This window comes from Elephantulus edwardii, unplaced genomic scaffold, assembly GCF_000299155.1.
Source record: "Elephantulus edwardii isolate Elephantulus edwardi_28Jun2011 unplaced genomic scaffold, EleEdw1.0 scaffold00328, whole genome shotgun sequence".
NCBI classification, from domain to species: domain Eukaryota; kingdom Metazoa; phylum Chordata; class Mammalia; order Macroscelidea; family Macroscelididae; genus Elephantulus; species Elephantulus edwardii.
The window spans coordinates 2,047,923-2,060,678 of NW_006400078.1; the positions used below are offsets into that span (position 1 = coordinate 2,047,923).

The window sequence follows — 12,756 nt, forward strand, 5'->3', positions numbered from 1 at the left end:
TAGTTCTGTTGAAGATGATGAGATTGGCTCAGGATAGGACAGATACAGGGTCACTGTGAGTTGCAGGCAACTCAGTGACAATAAATTACATGGGAGGAGACTGACCGTCTTTCTCCCGTGGAGCAATTGGTAGATTTGAACTGCATGTCTTTGGCATTAAATACAGCGTCTTAGGGAGCTCTGGTGGCCTAGTGGCAAGAAGCTGCACTGCAATCCCAGAGGTGTGTGGTTTGAATCCACCAGAGGCTCTGCTGGAGAAGGAGGGGCAATCTCCTCCTGTAACTGTCAGATCTGATTTGATGGTATATGCACCAAAAAACCCCCAAAACAAAACCAAAAACACAACTTTTTATCACTAGGCCTCCAGAGCTCCCGTCATGTGCCATGGCCCTGCCCAAATCTCCCCCCTCCTCTGAACTGGCCCTGCTGCTGCCTGACCACAGGCTCCTGCTCCTGGTAGGGGCACTGTAAAAACTGCCACTGTTGCTGCTGGATGCTGGGTCCAACCACAACTGGGAACTCAGACAACTCTGCAGACGAAAAGAATTTATGAAAGAGAGATTTACAAAAAAAAGATATTTACTAGAGAATAAGAAAACTCAACAGAGGGAGAAAGAAGATGCAGGGCCTGGGGAAAATGCAGGAAGTTTTTTAAGAGAAAAGATGTTTTTCAAGAGTAAGGGGAGATGGGGTGTTTGCATAGCTTCGGTCAGATCTGGGCATATGCACACCTTCAAGCTGGACCCGAGTGCAAAGGAGTCTGGGAGGTGGTGGTAAACCTCATTACGGGATGCTGGCGTATATGAATGGCCACTCTAGCCTCTGGTTCAAGTCGCAATCCGTTCTTTGAATTGCTGTCTTAGGTCACATAACTCCTTGCCTGTGTCTCCATTTCATCCAGTCTTTTTTCCCCCCTATTGTGTACTGTCGAGTCACATCTGATGGGCACAGGAGATAGGCCCTCTTTTTCCAGCAGAGCATCTGGTGGATTTGAACTGTGTGCCTTTGGGATTGCAACGCAGCTTCTTGCCACTAGGCTACCTCTGCTCCCTTTCATCCAGCCCCGTTTTCTGGAAGAACACCCTAGTTCTGAGTTCCTAAGTCCCGTAGATGCTAAGACCCTTTTAGTGTTAGGTGCTTAGTTAAGTGTGTGCCAGTAAGGGTGTATAAGCCAGAACTCAAGAATGTGTAAGTATGTGAGCAGGCTCCTTTTATTTTTCTTTCTTAATTCCTAAATCAATACAAGCAGGGTTTTTGACTTTTCTTTTTACCTTTCTAATTCTAATTTGTAATTCTTTCTAATTTTCTCTCCTCTCACTCCCTCCTTGTTCTCAGAGCTACTCCTAAACACTCTCTACACACTAGTTCTGGGCCTTGTGCCTCCAATAAAGAGACTGAGGGCACCCAAGACCCTTGCCAGGAAGCAGAACCCTGATTTTCCGGCACTTTCCTGACCCCTTCCAGGACACCCTCTGTCCCGTTCTCCGTGGACATGCCCTGCTCCTTAATCAGACTTGATCTGACCAGTGTCCACGTTAGCAAGCCCTCCAGGGCTGGTGACTCCTCCCTTCTCGGGCTCTTCTCAGCCTCTGCACTTATCACCCTGTATCACCACCAGGGAAAATTTCCCAGTGGGCACAGGAGGTACAGAGCTAGCGTTTGACACTTCTAGGAGCTCGTGTAAGGAGTTTATTTATTTTAAAATCAGAAGTGGGGGAAAAAGAACTTTTTTTTATTATTATTATTTTGTGTATGTGTGTCTGTGTACCGTCAGATCAGATCTGACTGGTACAGGAGGAGATTGTCCCTCCTTTCCCGGCAGAGCATCTGGTGGATTCGAACCATGCTTCTCTGGGATTGCAGTGCAGCTTCTTGCCACTAGTCCACCAGAACTCCCCTAAAAGAACTTTTAAGAGTCAAAGAAAATGTGTTCATCCCCCCTGTCCCCTTTAAGAGTAAAGAAATAAATAAATAGGGCCCACCAAAATGCATTCTTTTTCTTACGTAGTTATTTACTTTTTAATCAAGAAGGGTGTTTAAGAAGGCAGATGTGCTGGAGCTCAGGAAGTCATGGTCCTGATTGTAAGCTTGTCCCTTTGACCAGGTGAAGGAGGTTGACTGTGAAGCCTGGGGCTGCGTTTGGGATCTCTAGAGGCCTTAAATCCTGAATCTGTAGTCCAGTCCCGTTGGAGCTCAGGAAGGCTTCCTGATCAAGGGGATAAAAGGAGGGGTAAGTGGCCTGAGGTGAGACACTCTGTTCTCTGAGCTGCTTTCTTCATCTCAAGTGACCTCTGTTTGACTGTTGCAGTGAGGACTAGCTGATGATGTCTTGGAGACATCCTTGGGACTAAGACAAACGTGGGTGAGGGGAGGAGGGTTAGAGGTGCTTTATGGTGGATACAGATGACTTCGATAGCAAATAAATGTATCTTCTGTCCAGGAGAGGGTAAAACCAGGCTGCTCCTTGGAGGCAAGGATTCTGAAGTTCCATCTGACATACTCTGGGCATGTTGAAAGGAGGGACCTGTCCTTGGAGAAGGACGTCATGCTTGGGAAGGTGAAGGGACAGTGTAAGAGAGGAAAACCCTTGATGACTGAGGTAATGGGGTGGTTGTGTTGGCAACAAGGCTGGCACAGGATAGAACAGGATTCATAGATGTTGTGCATAGGGTAGCAATTAGTTGCGAGCAACTTGACAGCACTTAATAACAACAACAGTGCAGTGAGCCACAGCGCAGCCGTTTTGTGCCAGGTTCAAACGTACAGATGTTTGAAGGGGAGCAAAACCAAGTTTAACCGTTCCTTGAACCCCAAGGCCAAGCAAGGATGTGCAGAATGACACGTCCCTCCCTAAAGACTGTTCTGGTGGCCTTACTTGCTAATTGGAAGCCTCACTAGCACGTGGCTCATAAATCAGTACAAATGTATTGTCAGCCTTGAGGCTGAGTTGTTTTTCTGTTCACTGCAAAAAGAATATAAGAAAGGAGTTCCGTAATAAACTTTGCTATCCGCCATCAGCTGGTAGCCTCTCTGTGTCTTCATTTTTTAATCAGTGTCCCTTCTCTTGGCAGAACTGTTCGATAGATATAACGAGGCTGGACCCCGTTACAATGACAACATGTAGATAAAAGCAGCCCTGGCTGTGCTAACCAGTCCATGCCAGGAAGTTTGGAGGACGGCTGCCCGGCTGACTGAGTACAAGAGACTGGAAGATATTTGTTTCCATTCCCAAGATAAGTGATCCAACAGGATGTGGAAATTATTGAATATCATTAATATTAGAATACTAGAAAACATGTAAAGAATGCCAGAAGAATGTCTACTTGTGCTTTATTGACTATGCAAAGGCATTTGACTGTGTGGATTATGACAAGTTATGGGTAACAGTGAGAAGAATGGGAATTCCAAAGCACTTAACTGTACTTATGCTAAGTCTATACCTAGACTAAGAAGCTGTTGTGCGAATAGAGTAAGGGAGCACTACACGGTTTAAAATTAAGAAGGGATGCAACAATGAATGAACGCAAACCCAAATCACATTTTAAAAAATTAAGAAGTGATTGTGTCGGGGTTGTATTCTCTCTCCTTACTTATGTAATCTGAATGCTGAGCAAATTTGAGAAGATGGACTCTATGAAGAAGAATGTGACCTCAGTAACCTTCATTATGCAGATGGCACGATCTCACTTGCTAAAAGTAAGGAGGACTTGCAGCACTTGTTGCAGAAGATCAAAGAAGACAGACTTCAGTATGGACTGCATCTCAACATTAAGGAAACAAAAATTCTTAACACTAGACTGATAGACTAAAGTGCGTCTGATACAGGCCATGGTTTTTGCAATCACTTGTTATGCATCAGAGAGTTGGACAATGACTAGGGAGGATAGAAGGAGAATTTATGCCTTTGAGCTGTGGTGCTGGAGAAGAGTATTGAATGTACCATGGACTGCCAAGAAAACAAACAGATTCATCCTGGAGAGGGTTAAACCAGGCAGTTCCTTGGAGGCAAGAATTCTGGCACTTCGTCTGACATACTTTGGACATGTTGTAAGGAGGGACAGGTCCTTGGAGAGGGACATCATGCTTGGGAGGGTGGAGGGACGGCACAAGTGGGGAAGCCCCTCTATGAGGTAGATTGATTAAGTGACTGGGGTAATCAGGATGGGTGTGTCAGAGACAGTGCGATTGGCACAGGATAGAGCAGGGTTTAGGGCTGTTGTACATAGAGTCGTTATGAGTCACAGCGACTCGATGGTACATAACAACAACAACAAGACTGGTTAACAACTTCATCTGACTTGCAACCATAATTAATACCCTTGTTACCAGCAGTGAGGAGATCAGGAGTTGTACTGCACTGGGAGAGTCTGCAGTCAGGGACCTCTCCAAATTATTGAGGAGCAATGATGTCCGTTTGAGGACTTCAAATTTTTGGTCTTTTCAGTCACTTGCTATGCTGCTGAGAGCTGAACAATGAATAAGGATATAACAGGAGAAGAATTGATGCCTTTGACCTGTGGTGTTGAAGAAGAGTATGGACTATCCTATGGACTGCTAAAAGAACAAATAGAGATGTCTTAGAGAAGATTTAGTTAGAGTGCTCCATGGAGGCAAATACGATAAAGCTTTGTCTCACATACTTTGGGCATGTTGCTAGGAGAGGCTATTCCTAGGAGAGGGACATCATGCTTGAGAAGGTGTATGGTTGGTCAAAGAGAGTAAGACTCTCAACCAGGTGGGTTGACACCATCACTGCAGCAATGGGCATGAGTGTGTCAGAGATTGTGAGGATGACACAGGATAGGACGGGATTCTAAGCATCATTATAAGTTGTACTTGATTCAATGGCACCTAACAACAACACATCCACTGTATGAAAGACATTGTCTATACAAATTATGGTAAACATTGAAGAGAATGGGAATCCCAGCAGATTCTATTGCTCATAAGAAAACTATAGAAGGGGAGCTCTGGTGGCCTAGTGGAAAGGAGCTGCAACTACAATCCCAGAGGCGCATGGTTCGTTTCCACCAGATGCTCTGCCGGGGGAAGGAGGAACAATCTCCTCCTGTACCAGTCAGATCTGATTTGATGGTACACTCACACAAAAATAATTAAAAAAAAAAAATAGAGAGAGGAGCGAACTGGGGGTGGGGCTGGAGGTGAGTGGGTGGGGAGAAAAGTGCAACAATGAATGAATGGAATTCCAAAATCTCTGTAGACGTTCATTGAAATTAATAATAATAAAAAAAGAGTTATAAAAAGAAAACTATACTTAGACCCAGAAGCTGTTGTTGGAACAGAACAAGGGACCACCTCATGGTTTAAAATCAGGGGAGGTGTGCTTTAGGGTTGGACCTGTTTTGTACACCTATTCAAGCTGTATACTGAGCAAATCCTTCAAGAAGCTGAATTGTATGGCACCAGGATTGGAGGAATGTTGTTAGGTGCCTTTGAATCAAGTGCGAGTCATAAGGACCCTATAAAAAGCGAATCTGAGCCCTGCCCTATCCTGTTCAGTCCTTATCATCTCTGACACGCTAGAGCCCATTGCAGAAGTCCCTATGTCAATCCATCTCGTTGGGGGGTCTTCCTCTCCTCTGCTGACCCTCCATCTTTCCAAGCATGCTGTCCCTTTCCAAGGAAGAGCCTTGCCTGGCTACATGTCCAAAGTATGAAAGCTGAAACTTGACTATCTTTGCCTTCAAAGAGCACTCTGGTTGCACCTTCTCCAAGGGACACGTGTTAGTTCATTTGACAGTCTATGGGATATTCAGTCCTCTCTTCCAGCACCACAGCTCAGAGGCATATGTTCTTCTTCTGCCTTCCTTAGTCACTTACTAACTATCTGCAGATGATAAATCTTGCTTGCTGAAAGTGAAGTGGACTTGAATCACTGGCTGCAGAAGAGCAAAGACTACAGTCTTCAATATGAATCATATTTCAACGTCAAGAAAACAAAAATCCTGGACCAACTGGCAATATCATGATAAGTGGAGAAAAGATTAAAGTTGTTAACAATTCCATTTTACTTGGATGCACTATCAACACCCACGCTAACTGCAGCTAAGAAATCAAGACATGTGGCATTAGGAAAAATCTGCTGTCAAGAACCTCTCTGAAGTGCTAAAGAGCAAAGATGTCAGTTTAAAGACTAAGGTGTAATGCACACCCATGTTTATTGCTTCATTATTCACAATAGCAAAGAGATGGAAGAAGCCTAACTACCTATCCACAAACAAATGGATAGAAAAATTATGGTACATTAACACAACGGAATATTACACAGCATTGAAAAGCAATGAACTTGCAAAATACTACACAATGTGAGTGAGCCTGGAAGACATGCTGAGTGAAATATCTGTCACAAAAGGACAAATACTGCATAACATCACTGTTATAAAACAGGACTGACATGGGGAGTTGGAGGAAGACTAGGAAAAGAGTAGATAGATAATGAACACCACATTGGAACAGATGAGAGAACTGTCTGGAAAGAATATATATGAGTAAATATACGATTGGACATTATATGTATGAAAACAATCTGGGACAAGAGGTGCAGAGTGGACTGGGGGAGGAGGAAGGAAGGAGGAGGGAGGAAAATGTGCAACAATGAATGAATGATAACCCAGCCTTTCTGCAAGCTTTTGTTAAAAATCACAATAAAAAAACTGTTAAAAAATTAAAGCCTAGGGAGCTCTGATGGCCTAGAAGCTGATGGCAAGAAGCTGCACTGCAGTCCCAGAGGTGCGCGGTTCAAATCCACCAGACGCTCTGCTGGAGAAGGAGGGACAGTCTCCTCCTGTGCCAGTCAGATCTGATTTGATGGTGCACACACCAAAAAAATAATAAAAATGAAAAAAAAGTAAAGCCTAAGGTGCAAATGATCCAAGCCATGGTATTTTCAATTGTGTCTGTTGCATCTGAGAGTTAGATGAATAAGGCTGACAGAAAGTGAACCAAAAGCAAGCTCTGGTGGCCTAGTGGCAAGAAGCTGCACTGCAATCCCAGAGGTAAGTGGTTTGAATCCATCAGATACTCTGCTGGAGAAGGAGGGACAACCCCCTCCTGTACCAGTCAGATCTGATTTGACGGTACACACACACACAGATTAATAAAGTTAAAAAAAAAGCAAACCAAAGCCTTTGAATTCTGGTGCTTGTAAAGAATCCTGAATATTCCATGGTGTGCCAAGAAAACCAGCAAGACTTAGAGGAATTGCAAACAGGAGGCTCCTTACAACTTTGTTTCACACACTTTGGGCATGTTGTCCAGAGGGGCCAGTCCTAGAGAAAAGACATCAGACTGGGAAGAGGAGACAGAGAGGAAGACCCTCAACACGCTGGATTGACACGGTGACTGTGACGACAGGTGTGAGCACAGGGAAGGTAATGAGGATGGGACAGGGTAGGACAAGGTTCAGATCTGTTGTTCATAGGATTGCTTTGGGGTTTTTTGGGGGGGCACAGGTTATTGAGGGCTACACACACACTCACAATATCACATGACAACGGCATGGTGACTCGGTACACACACGAGGTGTCTCCCTACCCGACTGGGGCCCCAAAGGGAGTGGGGGCAGCCTCTTCTTCTGTGTCCCAGACCCAGCTGGGTCCCTTCCTCCTGGGCAGCTGGCGGCAGCAAGGGGAAGAGGGTGACGAGGCCAGGCAGCTGGGGTTCCCCTCACTCCAGTGACCTCAGCATCAGCAGCTGTTTCAGCACCTTAGTCTGGCTGGTCTCCCGGATCTCACCGGCCAGGAACATCTCAACCACCACCGTGTAAATCTTGTAGAAGTTGACCACCAGTTCAGCTCGCAAACTTTGTGGAAATACTCATATAAGACCTCCACGGAGTTGTGGATGGCCTCCAGGTAGGCCAGGTTGTTGTTGCTGACATCCACACAGATGCAGAAGTAGAGGCCAGCATAGCATCGGTAGAGATCTTTAAGATCTGGAATTCCACAAAGTGTGCTTGGCGTTGTGCACGGTGACCATGGTGGGCACCTTCTCAATCATCTTCCATTTCTCGTTGTTGTCAACATTCATGTACCACTTGGTCAGGGAGGTCTTGCCCGCCCGGTTCTGGATGAAGATGAAGTGGATCATGGCAACTGCCATCCGGACCCCAGCGGCCCTGGTCCAGAGTGACTGGGAAGCTCCAGCTCCCGCTGTCCATAGGATTTTTATGAGCTACTATCAAGACCAAGGCACCTAACAACAACAGCAGCAACACACAGCCAGTGAGGTGACGTGAGGAGGTCCACTTGGTCTCTGTTCTCATGTAGGAAATGAGACCTGGGTTAGAGTCTTCACGCAGCCACTGTGCATCCGTGAGGAGCCTGTGTTACAGTGTTCAAGCATAGCCACTGTCCATCTGTCAACGGAGGCTTCTGTGTTGCTATGATACCTGACTAGAGTTTAGCAGAGCCTCCAGACTGCCGCAGCATGTGAAGGAAGGTTTGGCACCCTTCTTCTGAAAATCAGCCAATGAAAACCCTCTCAAAGATCCACTTTGCAGCCAATCACGAGGACTATGTCCCAGTCTATGCATGGGATCACTATGAGTCAGGGGTGAATCTGACAGCAGCTAACATGATAGTTAGTACACAGACTGGAAGGACAGACAGCAAAGTGTTTCACGGAAGTGAGCCAGAGCTTGGGTTACTTTTATAATTAGAAACTCAACCGAAGTATGAGGTTGCTCAGTTTGAGAGGAATGGGCTGCTTGTCATTATTTTAATGGATAACACTTTCCTTTCTAAAGTCTTATTTAGTTGTTTAGAATCCACACAGCAAAACATACAATAGTTTCCACTGTGAGGCTGTTGACTTTCTCTTCATTGTACAAGCCCTCTTTCCCTCTGAATCATTCCTTCCCCCAGGACCATAAGCTCACTGCCCCTTCACTATTGAAACTTCAGGGTTTTAAGGTTTAAAAATTATTTCAGGGTGAGGAATAGACCTCTATCAATGTAGGTGACTGGGCTCCTTTAACCGCCTTATTATTTTTATCATCCTATCAACAGAGGCAGTCATCAGAACAGAGCAAGGAGACACTACATGGTTCAAAATCAAGAACGGGGTTCGTCAGGGATGTATTTTGTCTCCATACCTTTTCAATCTGTATACAGAACAGATCATCTGGGAGGCTGAGCTGTATGAGAAGGAATGTGGCATCAGGATTTGTGGAAGATTCATCAATAATCTGCTTATGCAGATGACACAAACCTGCTTGCAGAAACTAAGGAGGACCTGAAGCACTTGCCGCATAAGGTCAAGGACTGCAGCCTCCTATATGGATCGAAGTGCAACATCAAGAAAACAAAGATTCTCACCACTGGACCAATTGGCAGCATCAGTATGGATAGTGAAGAGATTGAAATAGTTAACAGTTTTAGTTTACTTGGTTCCACAATCAAAACTCATGGTAACAGCAGTCAGGAAATCAAGAGACGAATTGCATTGGGAAAATCAGCTGTGAGGGACCTCTCAAGAGTACTGAAGAGCAACGACGTCAGGCTGGAGACTAAGGTGCGCCTGATCCGGGCCATAGTCTTCACAATTACGTGCTATGCATCGGAGAGTTGGACAGTGACTCGGGATGATAGAAAGAGAATTGATGCCTTTGAGCTGTGGTTCTGGAGAAGAGTGTTGAATATACCATGGACTGTTAGGAGAACAAAGATTTGTCCTGGAGAGGGTGAAGGCAGAATGCTCCTTGAAGTCAAGGATTCTGAAGCTTCATCTGACATACTTTGGGCATGTTGCAAGGAGGGACTGGTCCTTGGAGAGGACATCATGTTTGGGAGAGTGGAGGGATGGCGCAGGAGAGGAAGACCCTTGATGAGATGGATCAATTCTGTGAGTGGAGTGGTGGGAATGAGTGTGTTTGAGACGGTGAGGGTGGCACAGGATAGAGCAGCATTTAGGGCTCTTGTACATAAGGTCACTATGAATGGCAAGTGACTTGACCACACATAACGACAGAGAACTGCCGGAAGTGCAGGCTGGATTTCGAAGGAGATGTGGTACTAGGGATATTGTAGCTAATGTTAGATGGATCTTGGCTGAAAGCGGGGAGTACCAGAGGAATGTCTATCTGTGCTTCATTGACTATGCAAAGGTGTTTGACTTGTGTGGACCCCAACAAACTGGCTGACTCTGCGAAGAATGGGAATCTCAGAACATTTGACCATGCTTATGCGAAATCTATACTTGAGCCAGGAAGCAGTCATCAGAACTGAGCAAGGAAACACTGCATGGTTCAAAATAAGGAAGGGTGTACGCCAGGGATGTGTCCTATCTCCATACCTTTAAATCTATATGCAGAACAAATTTTATCGAGGAGGCTGGGCTCTCTGAGAAGTGTGGCATTAGGATTGGAGGAAGACTCATCAACAATCTGCATTACGCAGATGACATAACCTTGCTTGCTGAAACTAAGGAAGACCTGAAGCACTTTCTGCAGAAGGTCAAGGACTGCAGCCTTCAATATCTATTGAAGCTTAATATCAAGAATACAAAGATTCTCTCCACTGGGCCAATTGGGAGCGTCATGATGGATGGTGAAGAGATTGAGATTTTTGACAGCTTCAGTTTGCTTGGCTCCACAATCAACACTCTTGGCATCAGCAGCCAGGAAATTAAAAGATGTATTGCAGTGGAAAGTCTGCTGTGAGGGACCTCTCAAGAACACTGAAGAGCAACAATGTCAGTCTGGAGAGTAAGGTATGCCTGATATAGGCCATGGTCCTTGCAATTACTTACTATGCATCAGAGACCTGGACAATGCCCAGGGATGACTGAAGGAGAACTGATGCCTTTGAGCTGTGGTGTTGGAGATTATTTAACATACCATAGACTGCTAAAAGAATGAACTGGTTCGTCCTTTAGAGGGTTAAACCAGGCTGTGCCTTGGAGGCAAGGATTCTGAGGCTTTGTCTGACATATTTTGGACATGTTGCAGGGTGGGATCAGTCCTTGGAGAGGGATGTCATGCTCCTGAGGGTGGAGGGACAGCGTAAGAGAGGAAGACCCTCTATGAGATGGATTGATTCAGTGACTAGGGTAATTGGGGGTAGATGTGTCAGAGACAGTAAGATTGTCACAGGATAGAGCAGGGTTTAGGGCTCTTATACATAGGATCACTATGAGTTGCAAGTGACTCGATGGCACACAACAACAACAACAACAGCATCGTTAAATGCATACAAAAGGCCAGGTCTGGGCCTTATTACCCTTTGCATCCCTGATCCTGGCACAGATGAGTGACGGGTTCAAGCCCTACCATGCAATCATCAACATCAAGGCCTTGGCCTCCCAAGACCTCGGGTGTGTGTGTGTGTGTGTGTGTAAGGAACTGGACCTCCTCTGTGTGAGGGAAGGCCAGCAGTGGAAAGAACAAAGCCGGGAGAGGTGACTCAGTTTACCCACGGTGATGTCTCTCTCAGGCCTGAGGAAGAGAAGGGAAAACATTGACCAAGGTGACACACAAACAATAGATAGACATAGGCACTTAAACCTTATTTCCATTCCCTCCTAAACACGTCGGGGACACATTTGCTGTGTTCCAAATAATTTACTATTTCCCATGGCTCCTGAAAGCATGGAATTGTTTCCTTTTCACGAGCTCTGCTAAGTCACAAAATGTCTTGTTCACCGCTGTCTCTGGCACGCAGGTGATGCTGAGGGAGCCACTGTCTGCCCTGCGGTTCTTCCCCGCTGAAAGCGAAGGTGATGAAACCCCACCTTAGATAACGGGATTGGGCGCGGCCTCCTACCCTGTAATTTGGATCTCCAGGAATTGCCTTTGTTGTGGGCGACCAGCCACAGGCACAGCCAGCACCTGCTCCTCCGGCCTTTCCTAGTTCCACGCTGTCCAGTGGGCTGCCTTCCTCTCCTCTTTTCCGGAGTTAGGGGCCCCGCGGTGCCCGGGGCTCACAGTCAGGCTCGGCTGGGGCGCTCCCCGGCGGTGGTGGCGCGGTCCCCCGATGCTCCACAACCCGCCTGAGTCAGGGTCCTGCGCTGCCCCGGGCCAGGCAGCGGTCTGGGGCTGCGTCCAAGGCCTCGTAAGACACCTCCGGGCCTGCGGGGCCAGAAAACTGGGACCTGGCTGTGCATGCCCATCCACCAGGTTCTAACCCGGGGGCCACCTCGTCTTGTTGCGTCGGGCCCCGGCGGAACCCCCTGTTCCGGCCGAGGCTCTGCAGCCCCAGCCCCCGGCGGGTTCCCCAGCCTCGCCTGCCCGCCCCTTCACTGGAGCTCCCGCGGGAGGGGGCGCGGCCGCCCCCGCGGCTCCACCCTCTCGGCGGGGCGCCGCCAGCTGGGGCCCCAGCCAGGCGCGTCGGCTCCGGGGCCAGCGCCGAGGCAGGAGGGTGCCGGCCGTGGCAGGGACTCGGCCTCCGCGGCGCGACCCCGGGCGCTCCCGTGCCTGCGCGGTGCGGGGAGCGGGGCGCGGAGATGCCCCGAGGGGGCGGTGGCCGCGCGCCGAGCCTGGGTGGAAGCGTGTCGCCGTGGAAGCCGGAGTCCCAGGCCACCTCCGCGACCCTTGGGGAGCAGAGACTGGAGCCCTGGGGACGGTGGTGCGGGCCGGCGAGGGCAAGGAGGTCCGCACTCCTGGAAGCCGCAGCGGGCGCGGGCTTCGGTGCCTCGGCCGGGCTCGGCGCCTCGCAACTCTCCCCCCGAGCCCCCCGCGAGCTGGCAGGAGGAAATAGCGCGCGGCCCCTTTAAATTTACCCAGGAGCCCTTAAAGGA

At 47.7% G+C, this 12,756-nt stretch overlaps 1 pseudogene; it reads right to left on the minus strand.

Annotated features, from left to right (window-relative positions):
- Nucleotides 1-7,686: 7,686 nt before the first annotated feature.
- LOC102869849 lies at nt 7,687-8,109 on the minus strand (annotated as a pseudogene).
- Nucleotides 8,110-12,756: the final 4,647 nt, after the last annotated feature.